We start from the raw sequence: 19,380 nt of genomic DNA, 5'->3' as shown, positions 1-19,380 counted from the left end.
GACCTCCATACTTCTTAAAGAGAAGGAGTTTGGAACAACCACAGCTCTTCCTAGATCTGGCCACCTGGCCAAACTGAGCAATCACGGAGAACGGCCAAGGTAAGACATACTTATTGAATCCACTGTAAATGGGACACATTTATTGTGTTAAAAGTATTTTTAATATTTAAAGAACCCATTTAAACCAACTGACCTGTAAAACAGTGTAATGCATTATGGTGTTATTCTGAAACTTCATTTTAAATAGTTGTAAACAAGGTGCACAGAAATTGTTTTTTTTGAACTATTGGATCAATTTTGGGTTGAAGCTAATGGCCTACTCTGAAATGGCAACTTCAGTCCAATTACCTATTGAAATTATTGGCTCAATATTCCTTTCCTATAAGTTAATGGTGTAACAAAAAGCAGAAGCAAGAGTCATAAAAGGGTTTGGGTCAGCCACCCATATAATATTCCCTGGCTGCAAATGGGCAAATTGCTAGCACTGATGTGCTCAGAACGGAGTCCAAAGCAGAACTGATTAGGTTAGTCAAATATGACAGCTTTAAAGGCCAGAAAAGGAAGTGAAGTCAACGAGGGCGAAAGAGGAAGGGCCCTCTTCCATAGGTTCGGACCCAGACGTGACGTCATCAAAAGGGCCGGAACAGGAAGTCTCTTCAGTCATGGGTTCTTCACTGGAAGTGATGTCATCCAAGGCTCCGGAACCGGAAGTGACATCATTAGGGTCGGAGGAATTTCTCATGAACTGTCTGCCTGAAAGTGAGAAAAAAGGTCAGTGCACTCCGCCACACCCTGGTCTGACATGGAATTACTCGCATTTAGACCCTTTAGCTGCCTCCCACTCACACATGTGTGACAATGTTGTTAATATTTGTATGATTATATGAATTGTGAAATAAACAAATCACTTATTGCTGTTAGCCAAAGTATCATTTCCATTAGGCTATGGGGATCGGTTGATTCACTAAGACACCTGAAGGCTCACATCACCAGCTTACATCTCTAAAGCAGCAGTAGCAACAATCAAAGGCAAATGGGCTGACTCGGAAAATGGTAAGACCTCGCGTTAAGTCCTTCCACAGCTTGCAGTCCTCCCAGAAATCAGCACTTTAAAAAATAAAAACTCGTATAAAGTCACAAACATGGCTCAAGGTTTTTTTTTTTTTTTTAATTTCATCTTTATAAATGAGCATGACAATTTAAAAAGAGGGGATCGATATTTCTGGAGCTGTTGTTTTCATCTCCTCTATTGCTATCTGACCATAGATAGTACAAAAATAATAAACTCATTTATTTTCCTTATAATCCCCTTTTTAATTCTATCCACACTTTTCATTTGCTAAAATTATTATATGCATTGAATTCAATAAGAGATATAATTTTATATGATGTAAAAGACGTTGATTCACTTTGTTCTATTTTAAACACATTCAAGGAAGACCATGGTATTGTTTACATTGTGCCTAAACTACTTTAAACATTCTCAATGATAATCCCAATATATTCTGTTAATTCAACTCTCCAGAAGGTTTCTCCATTGCCAGTTTCATTTATTTTTTGTTCTTGCATGAAGGTGGTTAATAGTGATTTATATATTTTGACTGCAGTGTGTTAAATCCTGAATCAAAATGTCAGCGTGCTATAGATATGCTGTTGACAAACATTTTAAGGCTTTTCATGGAATAAGAAATATTAATATATTTTTTGGCTTTTGTACAGAAATTTAAACACCAGGAAACCCGTTTTGTATCAAATGGAAGGCTGGTTTGCGAATCTTGCTATCAAATCCCTTTTTTCAACTGCAAAGCATGGAGGATAAAAAAATAAACAGTTACAAAGATAATTACTATTTTTTTGCTTTCTCTGTTTTATAGGGAATGGTAAAAAAGATAGAATGTCAGATGCAGTACTCGATTAAGTAATCCATTTACTACACCTGCTTAATCCAATTTCAGGATTTTGGGAAGATGAAGCCGAAGTTGGCAGCATCAGGCACAAGGCAGAGACAAATACTGCACATGGAGTCAGTGGAAGTAAAATATGCAGTGTAAAAACAATTACACACATTTCTTATATTTTTGAATAATGAGTAATATTTTCACATTGAAGTTTAAAATCTGATACCCTTCCTCTGAGAGAAGCTATTATCTTTTACTATTAAGACTTTGTTACGGAAGTTAAAAATCCAATTTTTGGAATATGGGATTTTGAAGATTTCTTTAATATCTATTCAGAGCAGCTTAATAGTCAAAGTGAGATTTGGTGGTAAGTCTTTAATGTTTACTGCATGTATGAGCTGGTAACAAATTGTAACAGACATTGAAAGAATAAAAGTCTTTTGTGGAAAGTGGAATGTCCATTGATTTTAAACATTTCTTTAAAACATTGCCATTCATTAAGAGCCACCTGATTTAATTAAAGTGATATAAATTAAAAAACATCACAAGGCAAGTACAATTGGGGAAATCAGCATAAACATGATGAGGTGCAATTCAGAGATCTACATTTTGAGCATTTTTTCCATGTTGGGTATACCTGAAGTTGAAATAGTAGACATACAGTGATTCACTCAGGTCAATAAGTTGTTTTAAAATCTGCAATATCCATCACACTGACTGCAAAACAAGCTTAGGAAGTGGACTTGTGTGACAAACGTGAATATCTCTGAAAAATGACAATAAAAAAGTTATTTTGCATAGGATGTCCTGATTTGACACTAGGTATTTCTTCTTTTGTCATTAAGTGAGTAGACAACCCTTTTCAATTCACTTCAATCAATTAGAAAATATTCTGTTTATTTAGAAAATTAAGCTTTTTCCTGAATCAGTTTACTTTGGGGTTATTTTGGAATACATATATAAATGTCAGTAAATAATTTTAACATTTACATGAGGGAGAAATATTTCAGGCACAGAAAAGGTACAAAGTTAAACACACATAACCATCAAACTTAATCCAATTTCAGGTTTCATAGTGAAAACAGTTTATTCTTAAAGTATCATGAACTCGATTCTCTTTCTGACAGCCAAAACATGCTGCGTGATGGAGCCAGTTACTCTGCGATAGCTTTACAGGTGCTCCCACAATCTATGTCCTTTCTTCTTTTTTTCCATTCTGTCATGGTAAGTAAAACATGCAACATCAGACAGACACTGTGTTTGTCAGGTCCAAGGAAGAGTGGTGTTTGGGGGTGGCAAGTGGGGGGACACGCAGACCTCAAAAGTGGATTTGTTAAATTATATTCTCTAGATATATTTTGATAAAGTCCGCGTGTTATCTTGCAAAAATTTTGCTGAATACTTTAATGCTACTTCTTTGTCTTGTCTTTGCACAATGTCTTGTCTTGTTTGTGTTTTAATTTAAAATTTAAATTTTAATTCTATTTTTAATTTATTATTTGCAATTCATGTTGTTATACTGTGGACCCTGAACTTCACAATTTCATCTATCTGTATACTTGTATATGGTTGAGATGACAATAAAGTTCGCTTTGACTTCGACTAATGAGAAAATCCAGTGTATGTTAACATTATTTTTATTAAATTCGCGCACATGTTTATACAGTCCACACATACCGGTAACAACGTTTGATGATACCAGTCCTAGGCCCCGCACACCCCTAAGGCCACCTCTGGGTCCAAAACACCCATCTTCCTTATTTCTTGTAGCTGCATTATATGCATTGTACTTCTGAGTGCACGCTCATTGTTTGTTAGTACTGATAATGCACAAAAGGCCGCCCCTATGATTTATAGCAAACTCAAATCTACGAGTCACATACTGCGTGGACTGCGTCACTGGGTATGTCAGACGAACATGTAAATGAAAATAGCAGGAAAAGTCATGCACTGTCACATGGCCTTTAGTTTCACTTCTTTCTGTAAAATTTTGAAGGGAAGGCCCATTTTTTCAAATCATTTGGGGATGACCTTTTTAAAAAGGAGTGATACAGTGTACTACAAGTATCTTCGTTGTTGCTAGTCAATGTTATTTCTAACACTGACTTTGGAGAAATATTACAAAGACATAACTGATATCTTAAAAAAATCAGACTTGTTATTCAACTTAAAATTATATATTGAGTGCAACTCTCTCGTTTAAAATTGTCCAAAATGTTTCCAGGGCAAGATCCAACCTGCGAACGCTGCAATCAAGCTCCAGCCTCACTGGATCACATGTGTTGGGTATGCACCAAATTGACATCATTCTGGACCAAAATCTTTAAATACCTTTCAGACAGCCTGGGAGTCACAATCCCTCATAACCCATTAACGGCTGTGTTTGGTTTACTCCCAGATGGGCTTAAAGAGGAGAAGGACAAACAAACTGTGATTGCCTTTACTACACTGTTGGCATGTAGGCTTATCTTGCTCAACTGGAAGAATCCTAACTCTCCTATTTTAAGTCAGTGGGTAAATGATGTTGTATACTATTTGAAATGGGAAAAAATCTAATTCGCACTTAGAGGATCTGTACAAAAATTTTTCAAAACCTGGCAGGATCTAATCAATAAAATTTTAGAATAAGCATTTAAATTGAGGAAGCAGATTCTCTCCCATCTTTTACTCCATTTATCTTTATCCAGTTATCTATTTACTTATTTTTTACTAGCTTAAAGTTTTACTCTGCTGGCCTAGCTGTCTTTCTCACGGGTGGGGGTTGATTTTTTTTTTTTTGTAAACTTGAGTTATTAGTATGGAATGTTATTTGATTTTAATAAAGTCAATAAAATAAAAAAAAAACAGACTTGTATAAAATGGAAGAAATTGGTTAACGGCGCATTACATTTGAGACATAAATATTCATAAATTGTAACAGAACCAAGTTTCCAGTGCCAAGAATCTTTTGTGTGTTGCATATTTTGTAAGTTAAGGATGGTTGGAAAAGAAGATTATCATGAATGGGTGCACCTGAGAGTAGCATCGTAGACATACAGTGTCTTCTTATTCTCATCGATTGTTGCAGCATGGAATTCTGGCTTAATTGTTGGCAAATGGCAGCAGTGGGTGCATAAGAAAAATAATTTTCGTCTACCTCTTTTCAAACTCTCAGAATTCATGTATTTGCATCGCAGTAATGGAACTGGAAGTTAAATAATCCAATACATTACTATGCTCTAGACCTCTGCAGGATTGCTTTTTTAATCTGTGGCCCCTTTGCACTCCACATGAATACAGTTATAATTATATCACAATTTTTAAGGAATGATTAATAAATATATATAGGAACTTTAGGAGTGTGTTTCTTTTGACAATGTTAATTATTCCAGCTAATGTAAAAAGAAGTGATGACCTTCTATTAATATCTAGCCCCTAAGACCTTCCATCAGGTTGCAAAAATGAAACTGAAATAGGCCTTTAATATTTTCCGTAATTATGGTTCCCAGATATTTGAAGTGGTGTGAGACAGTTAGTGAAAACTGATCAAATTTAAGCTGACATACATGAGTACTGACTGAACTGTTGTTAACTCATTATCAAAATCACTAAAGACTGAGCCCAACAGCACTGGGCACAAGGCAGGAGCCAACCACAGATCGGGCACAACTAAACACAGACCGAGCCAGCCAGTTTAGAATCACTAATTAAATTACCATGCGAGTCATTAGAATGAAAACTGAACAGCAGGACACACTTCAAGGCAGAGGAGCTCTTATCTACAGCTGGCATACATGATAATCAGTTTTTCAGCCTTCTTTAAACTATTCAGTATTCTATTTACGGAGGTCACAAGCTATTATGACATTTAGCGATCTCTATGTTGGGAATGGTTTTGCTGACTTTAATGTATTATGACCCACACTGAATCTTCCTGCTACGACTCTTGCCAGGAAAAGCAGCTGAAAAAATTAGATGAGATTGAATCTTCTAGGTGTTATTAATATTAATTTTAATACCCATGAGATTTACTTGTTTCTTTTCTTTTAAAGTTTGGAATGAATTTTCATTCATTTTCTTTATCATTATCTCAGTGTCATCTTAGTGATGTCATTTTAAATGGTTTTGCCATGATCTACTACATGGCTATGGCCATGCTGTTTACACTCACAGCATTTGTTGCTAGTCACATGACATCATTATCTGCCTATTTAAGATGACAATGCACAGCAGATCCTTATTTAAGTACTAGATACAGTACATTGTATCAAGGATCTTGGTTTAAAAAATGGCCGTATGTGGTACATTTTCATGTTCTCGTTTTCCGTTGGAGCCCCATGCCCCATAGGGTTTATTGTAAAACAGCAGGACCTGCTATGTACTTTTAAAAAAAATTATACAAAATGCTTACCTTTAGGACACAAGTTTGCCTGGCACATACATATATGCCATGTTTGTGAAAAAAAGTTTGACTTGAAAAATACCAAACTTATTCTTTAAATTTCTAAATATCTTGAGAAGTGGTGGTGTTCTAAAACATCTGACCGGTAGTTTATCTTGGCTGAAATCACCTAAAATGTACCAATAGCAAGTTCCAAACTGTGAACAATGTTATCACACAACTGCATTGGCAGTTAAATGATTTGTGAATGCTATACACATCAAATTATTTTTGGCAAAAACATTTGTTTGTACGTCTTGGACAATCTTGAATCTAAATCAGTTCTAATGCCTAAAAGTAATAGTCAGCATAGTACAAGATGGAATAACATTGTGCTAAGAAAAGCCTGTTGTGACCTCCTATACTATACTGCTTTCACAAAAATGGATTCTGCTGCCACGGCTCTGTGGAAAACTGATGTTATGTCAAAAATCAAATTTAGAATTACAGAATATGTACAGAAGTCATTAATGTAATTGTAAGGTATGCATGTGAAGCCTGTGTTAAATATTTTTACTTGATGTTTTCATTTACATAAAGATTGACTTTACATGGGGCTCTCTGATGGCATGGCTTCCTTAGCTGGTGAGGACTGGGTGTTGAGTTTGTCAGATTTTCTGAAGAATACTGTACATTATTGTATTTTCTGTGATTTTTAAATAAAAAAGGAAAGAAAACTGAAGTGGTGTTGAGAGAGTACCACAGAAATGGGAACATCATACAACCTTCATACAAACGATGTCTAGGCCAGGATTCAAACCAAGAACTTTCGAGCCGTGTCACAAATGTGAAAAACAATGTTGTACCCAAAGTCATTTTGTATTAGTTCTATATGTAACTCAGACACTTTTAGAAAACTTACAAAGAAAGTTTAATAACGTGGATTTGAATGTACAGTATGTAAAACCTTCTGCATTGGTGAAAGGTAAAATGTAGATCTGTGAAGAATCTGAGGATAATTAAGTTGTCCTGAAAAACCCAGTTTCTGTTTGTATAGTTTTTGTGTTTTCCACATGTTTGTGAGGTTTTTTTTTTGGGTAGGATTTTTTCCTACTACACATTCAATGGTGTGTTCCAAATTGATCCTGTGTGAGTGGGCCATGTGATTTACTGGTGTCCTGGCCAGTGCTTTTTCCTACTTTGTGCCCAGTGTTTCCAGAATAGTCTCCAACATCCTTGCAGTGCAATAAGAAGATTTGAGACTGTTGTGTTATAATTCTGGTAAGCTTCAAATTACATTAAAAAATGTATTATATGACTCCATTTCACTGTAACAGCTTATGGTTTGGGAAACATCTAGAGAAAGATTGAATGGTCATTGTCAGATGCTGCAAGCACAGTTGTATTTTTCAATAACTACTCCCTGTATATCGTGTGCTAATACCCTTGTTTTAAATCAACATGTGTGGTATCAATCATAACCATCTATCTGTCTGTCTATGTTTGTATCTATGTTCACATGAGTCAGCACTGTATAAATCACTCATCTGCCTTTTTTTACTTCTTAAGCCTCCTCCAATGCTTGGTTAAAGCACTTCTTTTTCTTACAGCATGCTTTTGATTTATCTCTCAGGCAGGTTCATACACTGCTCTGCAGCTCTTTCTTATTGCTTGTGTTGATCTATAAGGCTTCCATGTATGTTGTTCAGTATACCTATACATACTTTACTTTTGATTAGATTTTTTTAGATTAGAGATTTCCTTTACTATGCTGCTCAGCACTGATTCTGCCCTTTACATAAATAAAATGCGTATATATAATATATTGTCACACACAAGTGCTTAGGAGGCAGCCAACAAGCCCTAAGGTGAGTGAATTCTCATGAGATAAAGGGTAATTATCGAGCATTAATGCCTCTCCTCTTCTCTCACCAGAACAAGTGAAGAAAAGTAATGGAATATTCCACTTACCATCTGCAATTTTGGATCCACAAAATGGCATTCTGGACAAGACATCACTTCCACTTCCGGCTCATCAGGATGACGCCACTTTCCAGTTCCCGCATGATGGTGTCACTTCCGGCTCATCATAATGATATCACTTCCGGTCCCCATATGGTGATATCACTTCTAGTCTCATATTGATGATATCACATCCTGTTGTGACATCATTTCCACTCATACTTCCGTCCAGTCACCATTTTCTCTATAAAAAACCACCAACTAGCTGCTATTTGTTGTCAAATGTCTCTAATTTTGATCAAATATTGCATTGATTTTCTGGCAAGTCCACTGGACATTATAAGGGGCAATTCCCCAACTCTTTCCAAGTCTGCAAGTCTCTTTATTTTAAAACTATATATATATATATATATATATATATATATATAAATACCCACTAGACATTCTAGAGGGATGTCTTACTTCAGCAGAGAAACCTGTGAGATGGTACACTCTATCATATATCTATATCACATTACAGTACCTGACATTAGGCATGTGGTGAGACACCAAGCGCAATATCTCATGCAGAATTTCTGAAAATGCACAGTAATGCAAGAGAGTTTGGTGAAGGGTAAGGGGTGCCCTCGGCTTCACAGGTACTTTAAGAAGAGGAGGGTAGGGAAGAATAGGTGAATCAGATCTTTTCTTACTTAGGCTGTCCAAGATGGTGTTGTCTCTGAACAGGCTGTGGATGAGCCATTTCTGAGTTGACATCCACACCCTTTGCTCCTAGTGGTTTCTGGTAAGCCAATAAACATCCATCACATACCACAAAAGGTAACAATTCTCCAGCATTGCTTCACGTGTTTGGGTGCCTGAAAGTAATCTGTAAGGTACTGTGACATTAAATGGTGTGTGGTTATGCAGTCAGCTATGCCTTCTGTGGCAAGTTGCTGGGGCTGCTACCTAGCCGGGACACCCAGGAGGACTGGAGGAGGGCTTGCACCTCATCCAGACCACGAGGGGGCGACCGCCCTGGTGGCTTTGGGGACCACGGGTACAGAGCTTTGAAGCTCAGCCCTGTGGGGGCCTGTGGTCACCGCCAGGGGGCACCCCGATGCCTATGGAGCCCTGCACCTCAGCACTTCCAGAAATGCTAGGGGGAAGAGGATCGGGGACGTGGACAGCTTCAGCAGCTGGTACTTCCACCACACTAGGGAGTGTTGGTAGAGGATTGTCAGGAGGCACCTGGAGCTCGTCTGGGTGTTTGAACAAAAGGGGCCGCCTCCCTCCATTCGGGGGCTGGAGTCGGGAGGTCGAGAGACGAGGTCTTGGAGGAGGCAAGGAGGTGGCCTGAAGAGAAAGAGGCAGTGTGGTATTGGCCTGGACTTTTGGGGACTCTGGGGGTTGTGTGTGCACTTTATATTGTACATAATAGTTGTAAAGGCGGCACGGTGGCGCAGTGGTAGCGCTGCTGCCTCGCAGTTAGGAGACCCGGGTTCGCTTCCCGGGTCCTCCCTGCGTGGAGTTTGCATGTTCTCCCCGTGTCTGCATGAGTTTCCTCCGGGCGCTCCGGTTTCCTCCCACAATCCAAAGACATGCAGGTTAGGTGGTTTGGCGACTCTAAATTGGCCCTAGTGTGTGCTTGGTGTGTGGGTGTGTTTGTGTGTGTCCTGCGGTGGGTTGGCACCCTGCCCAGGATTGGTTCCTGCCTTGTGCCCTGTGTTGGCTGGGATTGGCTCCAGCAGACCCCCGTGACCCTATTCGGATTCAGCGGGTTAGAAAATGGATGGATGGATAGTTGTAAATAAATGTGTGGTGATACTTTAACCATGTCTACCTGTCTGTGTCTGGGGCTCGTTCCACACTTCTTCCATGGTATCCACAGGTGTCTGTGTGGCAGACACATTCACAGTGTAAGAATGTCTCTTTCTGTGCTTCTGTGAGTATTTGCCCTACTCTAGTGAGCCATCTATAACAGATCCTTTTGTTTGGAAGCACCATTCCTTCAAACAAATTGATCTGCAGTGCCAGGGAGGATTCCAATAGGTTCCACAGTCTTTAGCTTTGACGAGCTTCTGAATGGTGTTTGGTTTCCAAGCATCTGGTTTTACTTCTTCTCTTTTCCTTAATAAACTTGTCAACATCTGGAGAGAACCTGCAGACTTTAGGGCGTTAGAGTTGTTCCTGGGCTATATGCTGCAGAAAAGGGCAGTTGTAATCACACAGCATCACTTCTCTGCTCTTGATGGTATGGTTTCTGAGCCTTCTCATCAATTAAAATTAAAGCAAAAGAAGTATACTGTATTAGCAGCAGTAATTGGTTACTAATTAGGGTTTGAGGGTAACACCCTGATCTTAATCCGAAGGTCTGGAATGATCACTTGATCTAATAGATGGTCAAGATGTGATGTGGGATGATTGCAGGGGTCAGTACATCTGGGTTGAAATATATGAGCCTCACACTGGGAGAATCAAATTTATAATCATAGTACCTTGTTGAAATCGTCACCCTGTAAAATGTGATGTTTCTTTTAAAGCTGGCATTTTGAAATTAATTTACCTGTGCCACTGCAGCAAGAAGTGCCAACATCAATTCTGTTTGCAAGTATTTTTCCCACCCATACTCTTGCTCTTCTACTACTTTCATCTGCCTTGTAATTAGTTCTCGGATTTGCTGGTCAGGATGCCATCTTTTACAGCGCTTTGTGGAAAGACTGTGTTGTGGGACTAAGTGAGAGCTCAGGTCAGTGTGTAACAGATTGTTGAGTTACAATACTTCACTTTATGTGAGGAGGAGGTATGGTGCAGCACAGGGTGCCAGCATGGATGCAAGGGTGCAACGTTGGGTACCAGCGTGAGAGTTTGGACAGCTGTACAGGAGTGCTCTGTGGATGGAGGTTGTAGATGAGCATGTGTGAGTGGAAGAGGCTTATCGGGCCATACACACTTCCGTTGGAGGTGCGGACACCCTAGTACTGCTCTACTGTCTGTCAAAGAGCGACATGTGAGGTGCCAGCTAGTTGCTGGCTTTGAGAGAGATCAGGGGAGGAGACTAGACCAGTGATTCATTCTGCACAAATGCATATGTATGTGGGAGGATTGTTGACCTCATAATTCAAAAGTAAAGATTAGGAAAACAAACACTGTGGTGTCACCTTGACGGCATATGAGTCTCTGGGTGGTGTTGAGGTGGCATCAGAGCACTGTCCGACTGGGAATGGCTGCAGACATCCCAAGAAGATACTTAAACACTGCAAGGTTTAATGAAAGAGTAAAGCTTCTGTTGGTATGTTGTGTTGAGTGATAGAAACACCGCAGCTTTCTGCAAGGTCCATGAAAGGGGAAGAAACTGAGGCGGTATTTTGGGGTAAAGCCCTCTGATTATTTATTGAGGAAGAGGCAAGAACCTGGGAAGCATAAACTCTGTAGCTGCTATTAGGAACTGTTTGGATCGTTGGTTATTCTTCTGACAGCCCCTACAGGGGAAAGGAGGTATACCATCAGAACGTATGCCTGCAGACTGAAATATTTTAAAAGTACTGAGGATGAAGGCAACATAGTGAAGTGGTGAGGTGAGCTAGCCTTGACCCGTGGAGGAGCTCAGTGAAGTCTCTGTGTCTTGAGCAATTTTAGGGAGGAGAAAGAGAACAAGAACCTGAGACTTTTATTTATTATGAATTTATATCTGCACTTTACTTTTTGATTGCGTCTGTGCACAAAGACTGATTTTACTCATACTCTATTGTGAAGCACGTATATAATAAACAGTTTTTATAATACTTCTTAAGGAGCTTGTCTCGCTATCCTCTTACTCTGGTGTTTCAGCTACGGCTACAGGTGCCTATAGTCTGAGCTACAGTAAGTGCAAGGAGTCGTTGCACGAGGCATCACACCCTTATGATATGTTTTTTCTATTCCTACAATTACAACTCTCACTGTATACCTGTGGCATGTATTTTACTGACCTACAGTTTAAACTCTGTTCAGAGTTCCGCATGCCCCTGATGATCTTTCGGTGTATTCTTCTCTCTGCAGTGGTATCTTGCTTTGCGAGAAGTACTAGCCTTTCTTTTTAGGGTGAGACTGCAGGTGCTTATCACAAAGAAGCCACACCACTCCCCAAAAGCACAAAGAAACGTCTGTGCACTATTAATCACGTTAAAATTATATGGTATCGTAACCCAGTTTATAAGTTCATAAAATTCAATGTTGCATTTAATTTGCCAAAAAAACAAATTCAAAAGTACTATTGTCAACAACTAATAAGGTATTTAATCAAAATGAAAATAAAAAATTGTAAAAAATAGCACAATACAACCGCAATGTTTCTATTGCTGATTCTTCAACATATGCCTTGAAGCTTAGTATGAAATGAAAACAAAGGTAAGAGAAGAGTGGGAAATGGATGGGGGGCATAGAATGAGCCACAGTAAGCTCAACACATGAAAAGATGAAATGTGAGAATAAATCAATATTTTAACATATTCTGATTTTAATTATATTTTTTGCAGTTACCTAGACAATTGTTCAGTTTACATGCAGTATGGTACTAAATGCTTTTTCTATTATACTCACAGAGGCTTTTTATTTCAACACCTAGTTTACAGAGTGTCTTATAATGGGGGTATCAGAGTATTCTTTCCAAATTGTTGCTCAGTTAGCTTTACATTGTTTTACCTGATTATTCATTTCAGGCTTCTGAGATACTACCTGACATGTTGAAAGCTGATTAGCACATGTAAGTAAGAATGTCTCTGTTGTCTGTTGTCACACACGTGCGATTGGGAGGCAGCTAAAGGGTCTGAATGATAGTAATTCCATACCAGACCAGAGGGCGATGAGGTGCACTGACTTTTTTTCTTAATCCCTTACAGACCATCCACAGGAAATCCTGCACTGTTCTGGGGCCTCTGATGATGTCACTTTTAGTTCCAGCACCTCTGATGATGTCACTTCCTGTCTCGGCAAATAAAGCCACAATCTTTGACAACCTGTCTTAGTTCTGTTTTGGTCTCAGACCTGTAAACAACTCCTAAAGATTACCCACTTGCAGCCAGGGAATAATATTCAGGTGGCTGCCCCAAACCTTTTTATGTCTTTTGCTCGTTCTTGTGACAACAGTAGCCTTATAATTCTATCGTTGAAACAGCAGTGGGTGCAAGGTACAAACCAATCCTTGATGGGACACACTCGTTCATACTAGGCCAATGCAGAGCCATCAGTCAAACTAAAATACACATCTGTGGAGAAAAATCCACTCCGAAACAAAGAGTGCATGGGAAACTTCCCACAAAAAGTGCACAGGGCAGAATGTGAGCCAAGGGTTCTGGAGTTGTGAGTCAATGGCACTATCCACTGTAAGGTAAATCTGTCAAGTAGAAATGAAAACCTGTTCACCTGGAAGGTTGGATAGTAGAGTAATCATATAATCCAACAACATCTGTCCTTAATACCCACACATCATCATCTACATCTCTGTCATCACCTATAGTCATGAGCTATGGGTAACAACCAAAAGAATGACATTATGAGTACAAGCAGCAGACATTAGGTCTCTTTTGCAGGGTGGCCAGATGGACACTCCATGATAGGGTGATTGGGAGAGCCTCAGAGTAGAGTCAATGCTTCTCTGAATCTAGAGGAACTTTGGGCATATCGTAGGATTGTCCCTAGGTGCCTCACCATAGGGCTGCTCTGGACGTGTCCCACGGGGTACAGACCCTGTGGCAGACCCTGGATACACAATGAGGGATTATATCTCTCGGCTAGCTTGGAACACCTGGGAATTTACCAGGAAGAGCTGGGATCTGGAAGTCTGGGAAGACCTGCTTAGTCAGCTACCATTACAACCTGTATAAAAGTGGATTGAGAACTAAAAGGAGAAGAGATGACGCATCAGACAGTAAGTGATGGGGAGAACTGTGCAGTATTCAAAGCACAAAGACAACTTGTAATTGTTCAGTTTTAAATTCAGGATGATTTGGTGTCCATAAAGTATTCATACAGTGCATCCGGAAAGTATTCACAGCGCATCACTGTCTCCACATTTTGTTATGTTACAGCTTTATTCCAAAATGGATTAAATTCATTTTTTTCCTCAGAATTCTACACACAACACCCCATAATGACAATGTGAAAAAAGTTTACTTGAGGTTTTTGCAAATTTATTAAAAATAAAAAAACCGAGAACTCACATGTACATAAGTATTCACAGCCTTTGCTCAATACTTTGTCGATGCACCTCTGGCAGCAATTACAGCCTCAAGTCTTTTTGAATATGATGCCACAAGCTTGGCACACCTATCCTTGGCCAGTTTCGCCCATTCCTCTTTGCAGCACCTCTCAAGCTCCATCTGGTTGGATGGGAAGCGTTGGTGCACAGCCATTTTAAGATCTCTCCAGAGATGTTCAATCGGATTCAAGTCTGGGCTCTGGCTGGGCCACTCAAGGACATTCACAGAGTTGTCCTGAAGCCACTCCTTTGATATCTTGGCTGTGTGCTTAGGGTCATTGTCCTGCTGAAAGATGAACAGTCGCCCCAGTCTGAGGTCAAGAGCGCTCTAGAGCAGGTTTTCACCCAGGATGTCTCTGTACATTGCTGCAGTCATCTTTCCCTTTATCCTGACTAGTCTCCTAGTTCCTGCCGCTGAAAATCATCCCCACAGCATGATGCTGCCACCACCATGCTTCACTTTAGGGATGGTATTGGCCTGGTGATGAGCGGTGCCTTGTTTCCTCCAAACGTGACGCCTGGTATTCACACCAAAGAGTTCAATCCTTGTCTCATCAGACCAGATAATTTTGTTTCTCATGTTCTGAGAGTCCTTAAGGTGCCGTTTGGCAAACTCCAGACAGGCTGCCATGTGCCTTTTACTTCCTTCTGGCCACTCTACCATACAGGCCTGATTGGTGGGTTGCTGCAGAGATGGTTGTCCTTCTGGAAGGATCTCCTCTCTCCACAGAGGACCTCTGGAGCTCTGACAGAGTGACCATCAGGTTCTTGGTCACCTCCCTGACTAAGGCCCTTCTCCCCCAATCGCCGGCAAGCTCTAGGAAGAGTCCTGGTGGCTTCGAACTTCTTCCACTTACGGATGATGTAGGCCATTGTGCTCATTGGGACCTTCAAAGCAGCAGAAATTTTTCTGTAACCTTCCCAAGATTTGTGCCTCGAGACAATCCTGTCACAGAGGTCTACAGACAATTCCTCTGACTTCATGCTTGGTTTGTGCTCTGACATGAACTGTCAACTGTGGCACCTTATATAGACAGGTGTGTGCCTTTCCAAATCATGTCCAATCAACTGAATTTACCACAGGTGGACTCCAATTAAGCTGCAGAAACATCTCAAGGATGATCAGGGGAAACGGGATGCACCTGAGCTCAATTTTGAGCTTCATGGCAGAGGCTGTGAATACTTATGTACATGTGCTTTCTCAATTTTTTTATTTTTAATAAATTTGCAAAAATCTCAAGTAAACTTTTTTCACGTTGTCATTATGGGGTGTTGTGTGTAGAATTCTGAGGAAAAAAATTAAATTAATCCATTTTGGAATAAGGCTGTAACTAAAAAAAATATGGAAAAAGTGATGCGCTGTGAATACTTTCCGGATGGACTGTAAATTGTCATTTGCAGGGACTGCCAAACAGTCTATTTTGTGAGGGCCCTACAGTATCTCTGCTGAAGAGGCCATCAGCAATTATGAATGGCACCTGACAAAACTACGCTCGGATTTCAGTAAACGTCTAGTGAGCATTCAGCAGCAAGCATGTTTTCTTTGATCTACAGCATGCCCTTTGTGTCAGAATACTATCTCACTGCATCCTCAGAGTCAGTTGCCTTGTCACCGGAAACCCAACAACCACAGCCCCTGTGACAGAGGGACTGAGCTGCATTAATGGAGAGGAAAACAATGTCTCATTTCATCTGGCAAACAGTGTGTACCATGGAGTGAGAGCACACACAGATGAGCAAATATAAGCTAAGAGCCATAACTAGCATGTAGAAACAGATTACTGTATATCAATTAAGTCTGTGATCCAAAAACTTGCATGAGCAGGTGAGAGTTAGCAAAGTACAAAAGCATTGCACATGGGCAAATCCACAAAACACAGAAAAAATTAGTAAAAAAAAAAAATAGGCAACACTTGGGCAAAGAATACATAAAGCAAAACAGAACTAAAAATAACAGGCGATAACAGGAGCAGTAGAAAAATGAGCAAAAAGAATATAGACCTTCACACAATGAAGCACAATGCTAGAGAAAGCCTCCTGCCAAGCTCCGTCTTTTTATTTTTCTCGCCTCTTCTCACGCTTTCTCATGTAACTGCCACTTGATTAGGACAGGTATTTTCCTCTTTGATGGTCTGTACCAAAAGACGTTTGTAATATATCATGTCTACTGGTTATGGGGACTTCTCAACTTCCCACCTCATTTTGTTCATATGAATATCTGTTAAGCACTTTGGGAGAAATGCAATGTCATTTTTCACTTACTTTTTTGACCTGCTCAAAAACCAATTAAAGTTTAGCACTAATTTGTTTTGTAAAAATGAAAAGTAAACTAAAAGCATAAAACAAGTATTGCATTGTTCTACAGTAAATAAAATGCAACCACAAAAATGCTGTTTCTGACAGACTTGGGTGTTTTTTTCCTTTTTTTAATTGAATGAGGTGAGAGGACAATGTTATGTTACAGCTTGAGTTGATTCTCTGAATTGTCCCAATGGGAGCTAAAACATTGAAGGCTGTTAACTTGACATTTCTCACTGGATGCTCATGTTTGTTGTATGTCCCATAGCACATGAAGAATCAAAGATGAAAGGGTCAATGTTAAACTCTTCACAAGAGACAGGAACACAGGAGGAATCTAAACCTCAGCTTTAACTCTGGTGGTTACCATTAAATCTGCAGTGCTATTCACATCCAGAGATTGACTTCTGTGTGCTGTATGTGGTCTACAGAGCAATAGAAAAATTTGAATTCCCACAAAAGCTATGTAGAGTATAAGGCTTATTGAGTGTTTAATTTTAAAACTACTGTTTCATTCTGCTACCGTAATCATAACTATCACAATTTGTAAGATACTTTACAATTACTTTAATTTATTTAAAAGTTAATCTAGGTATGCAATTAATGTATAAGTGAATAAATTAATGAAAATGTGCCAACACTTAAGTTTAGGCATCTGTTATAAACAGATATTAACACTGTATGTTGTGATTTACAAACACAAAATGGCCAAAGTGGTGTGAAGCCTCTAAAACAGAGCCAAAAAGCAAATGAGACTTTCCAGGCTCACTCCCAAGCAGCCTGACTGCCTGCTCCAATAGCTGCCTACAAAATATGTTTGGAAAGTATTTATATATATATATATATATATATATATATATATATATTGTGGAAGCCGGCCCAGACACAGACAGGCGGACACGTTAATGTCACTCAACACACGTTGATTCATAAGTGCCATATTTACACTCTACACATTCTACACTCCTGACTCCAGCCTTTATCTGAAGGGAGGTGGCCCCTTTTATATGCACCCGGATGTGCTCCAGGTGTCCTCCAGTGACCTTCCGCCGACATGCCCCTGTGTGGTGGAAGCACCGGCTGTGTACCTGGAAGCACTCCGGGTGTCCCCGATCCTCTTCCCCCCCAGCACTTCTGGGTGTAGTGGAAGTGCTGAGTTCCAGGGCTCTCTTGGCACAGGGGTGCCCCCGGCGGTGACCACGGGCCCCTACAGGGTAGAGCTTCAAAGCTCTGTACCCGTGGCCCCCAAAGGAACCAGGGTGGTCGCCCCCACGTGGTCTGAGGTTGACGTAAGCCCTCTTCCGGTCTTCCTGGGCGTCCTGGCTGGGTCGCTACCCCAGGCATCTCCGACAGTGCCCCACCGCCAGCGAAGACCCGTCGGTAGGAGCGGCACGTCCCGTGAGGGCAGCTTACCCCCGAAGTGGGTCCTACTCCTGAAGCGCCAGGGTCCGGTCCTGTCAAACAAATAGTAATAGGGGCAGAGACATCGCCTGGATGCCACCACCTGCCGTCCTCCTGTGCCTTGCACAGGCAGCGCTCCCCCCTCCTACCAACACCCCAGGGCCTACTCCTTCGGCACCCCTTCCGAGGTTTTCGTGTCCCTTTGGTCGGAGTCACTTGCCTCTCCTTAGCCTCCGCCAGCTGTGGCAGCACCCCCTTGCCAGCGAAGAGTCCTCTGGCGTAATGGCCCATCTGGTGTGGGCAGGTACCCAATGAAGCGGGTCCTACAGCTTGTCCAGGGTCCGGTCCTGCAACACACAGAAAAAAAGGTGGCAGAGCCACTGCCTGGACACCCTCCTCTGGCATCCCTCTGTGCCACGCACTGGCAGCGCTCCCCCTCCGACTGGAACCCAGGAACTTGCCTGCTCGGCATCCTCTCCGCGGGTTCTGTGTCACCCTGAGGATCGAGGCAGTTCTACTGCGGACTCTGCAGTTGTAGATGCTCTGCAGAGAGGGCAGTTGGGTCCTGGTGATCTTCTCAGCAATCTTTACCACTCTTTGCAGGCGTTTGCGGTCCATAGCAGTAGTTATATCAAGGGTCTCGTCTGAAGAAGATGACTTTGCAATTATTGTATGTATTTTCAAATATTTACCATCGTCCAGTTATAAGGGGTTCACCTAGGTGCCATAACAATTTATGATTTGTTGTCTTATTGATTTACAATATACATATATCAAGTCGTAAAATATAATCAACATTCCCTGACATCACTATCACGATGTTAACATATAATGAGGGGAGCACAACAAAACATAAATCTAAAGAAACTGCAAAAATGGGAAACTTGAATACCAAATGTCAGATTACATCAATAATAGACTGAGGGGAATCAAAAGTTAGACACAAGTAAGAAAGACTTATTATAAGAGTTATAATTCTTCCTTATTAATTAGTTATGTCGTCTGGCCTAGTGGCTAAGGCGCTGGACCGCATCACACAATGTTGCCAATTTAGTTTCAGCCACTGTCTCACTGTGTGACTCTAAAGAGGCCAACTGCAATAATTAAACCAAAAATATATTCTTTACTACCCTATAAAGCACATTAGGATGGCACAAAACAGAATTACATAAAATCAAAATGGTTTGTTTGTGTCCCTACTCTATTAATCCAGGAATTAGAAATGACAAATAAATATGCTTTAG

The sequence above is a fragment of the Polypterus senegalus genome, chromosome 4, assembly GCF_016835505.1.
Source record: "Polypterus senegalus isolate Bchr_013 chromosome 4, ASM1683550v1, whole genome shotgun sequence".
NCBI classification, from domain to species: domain Eukaryota; kingdom Metazoa; phylum Chordata; class Cladistia; order Polypteriformes; family Polypteridae; genus Polypterus; species Polypterus senegalus.
Note: the sequence above shows the minus strand (reverse complement) of the source record.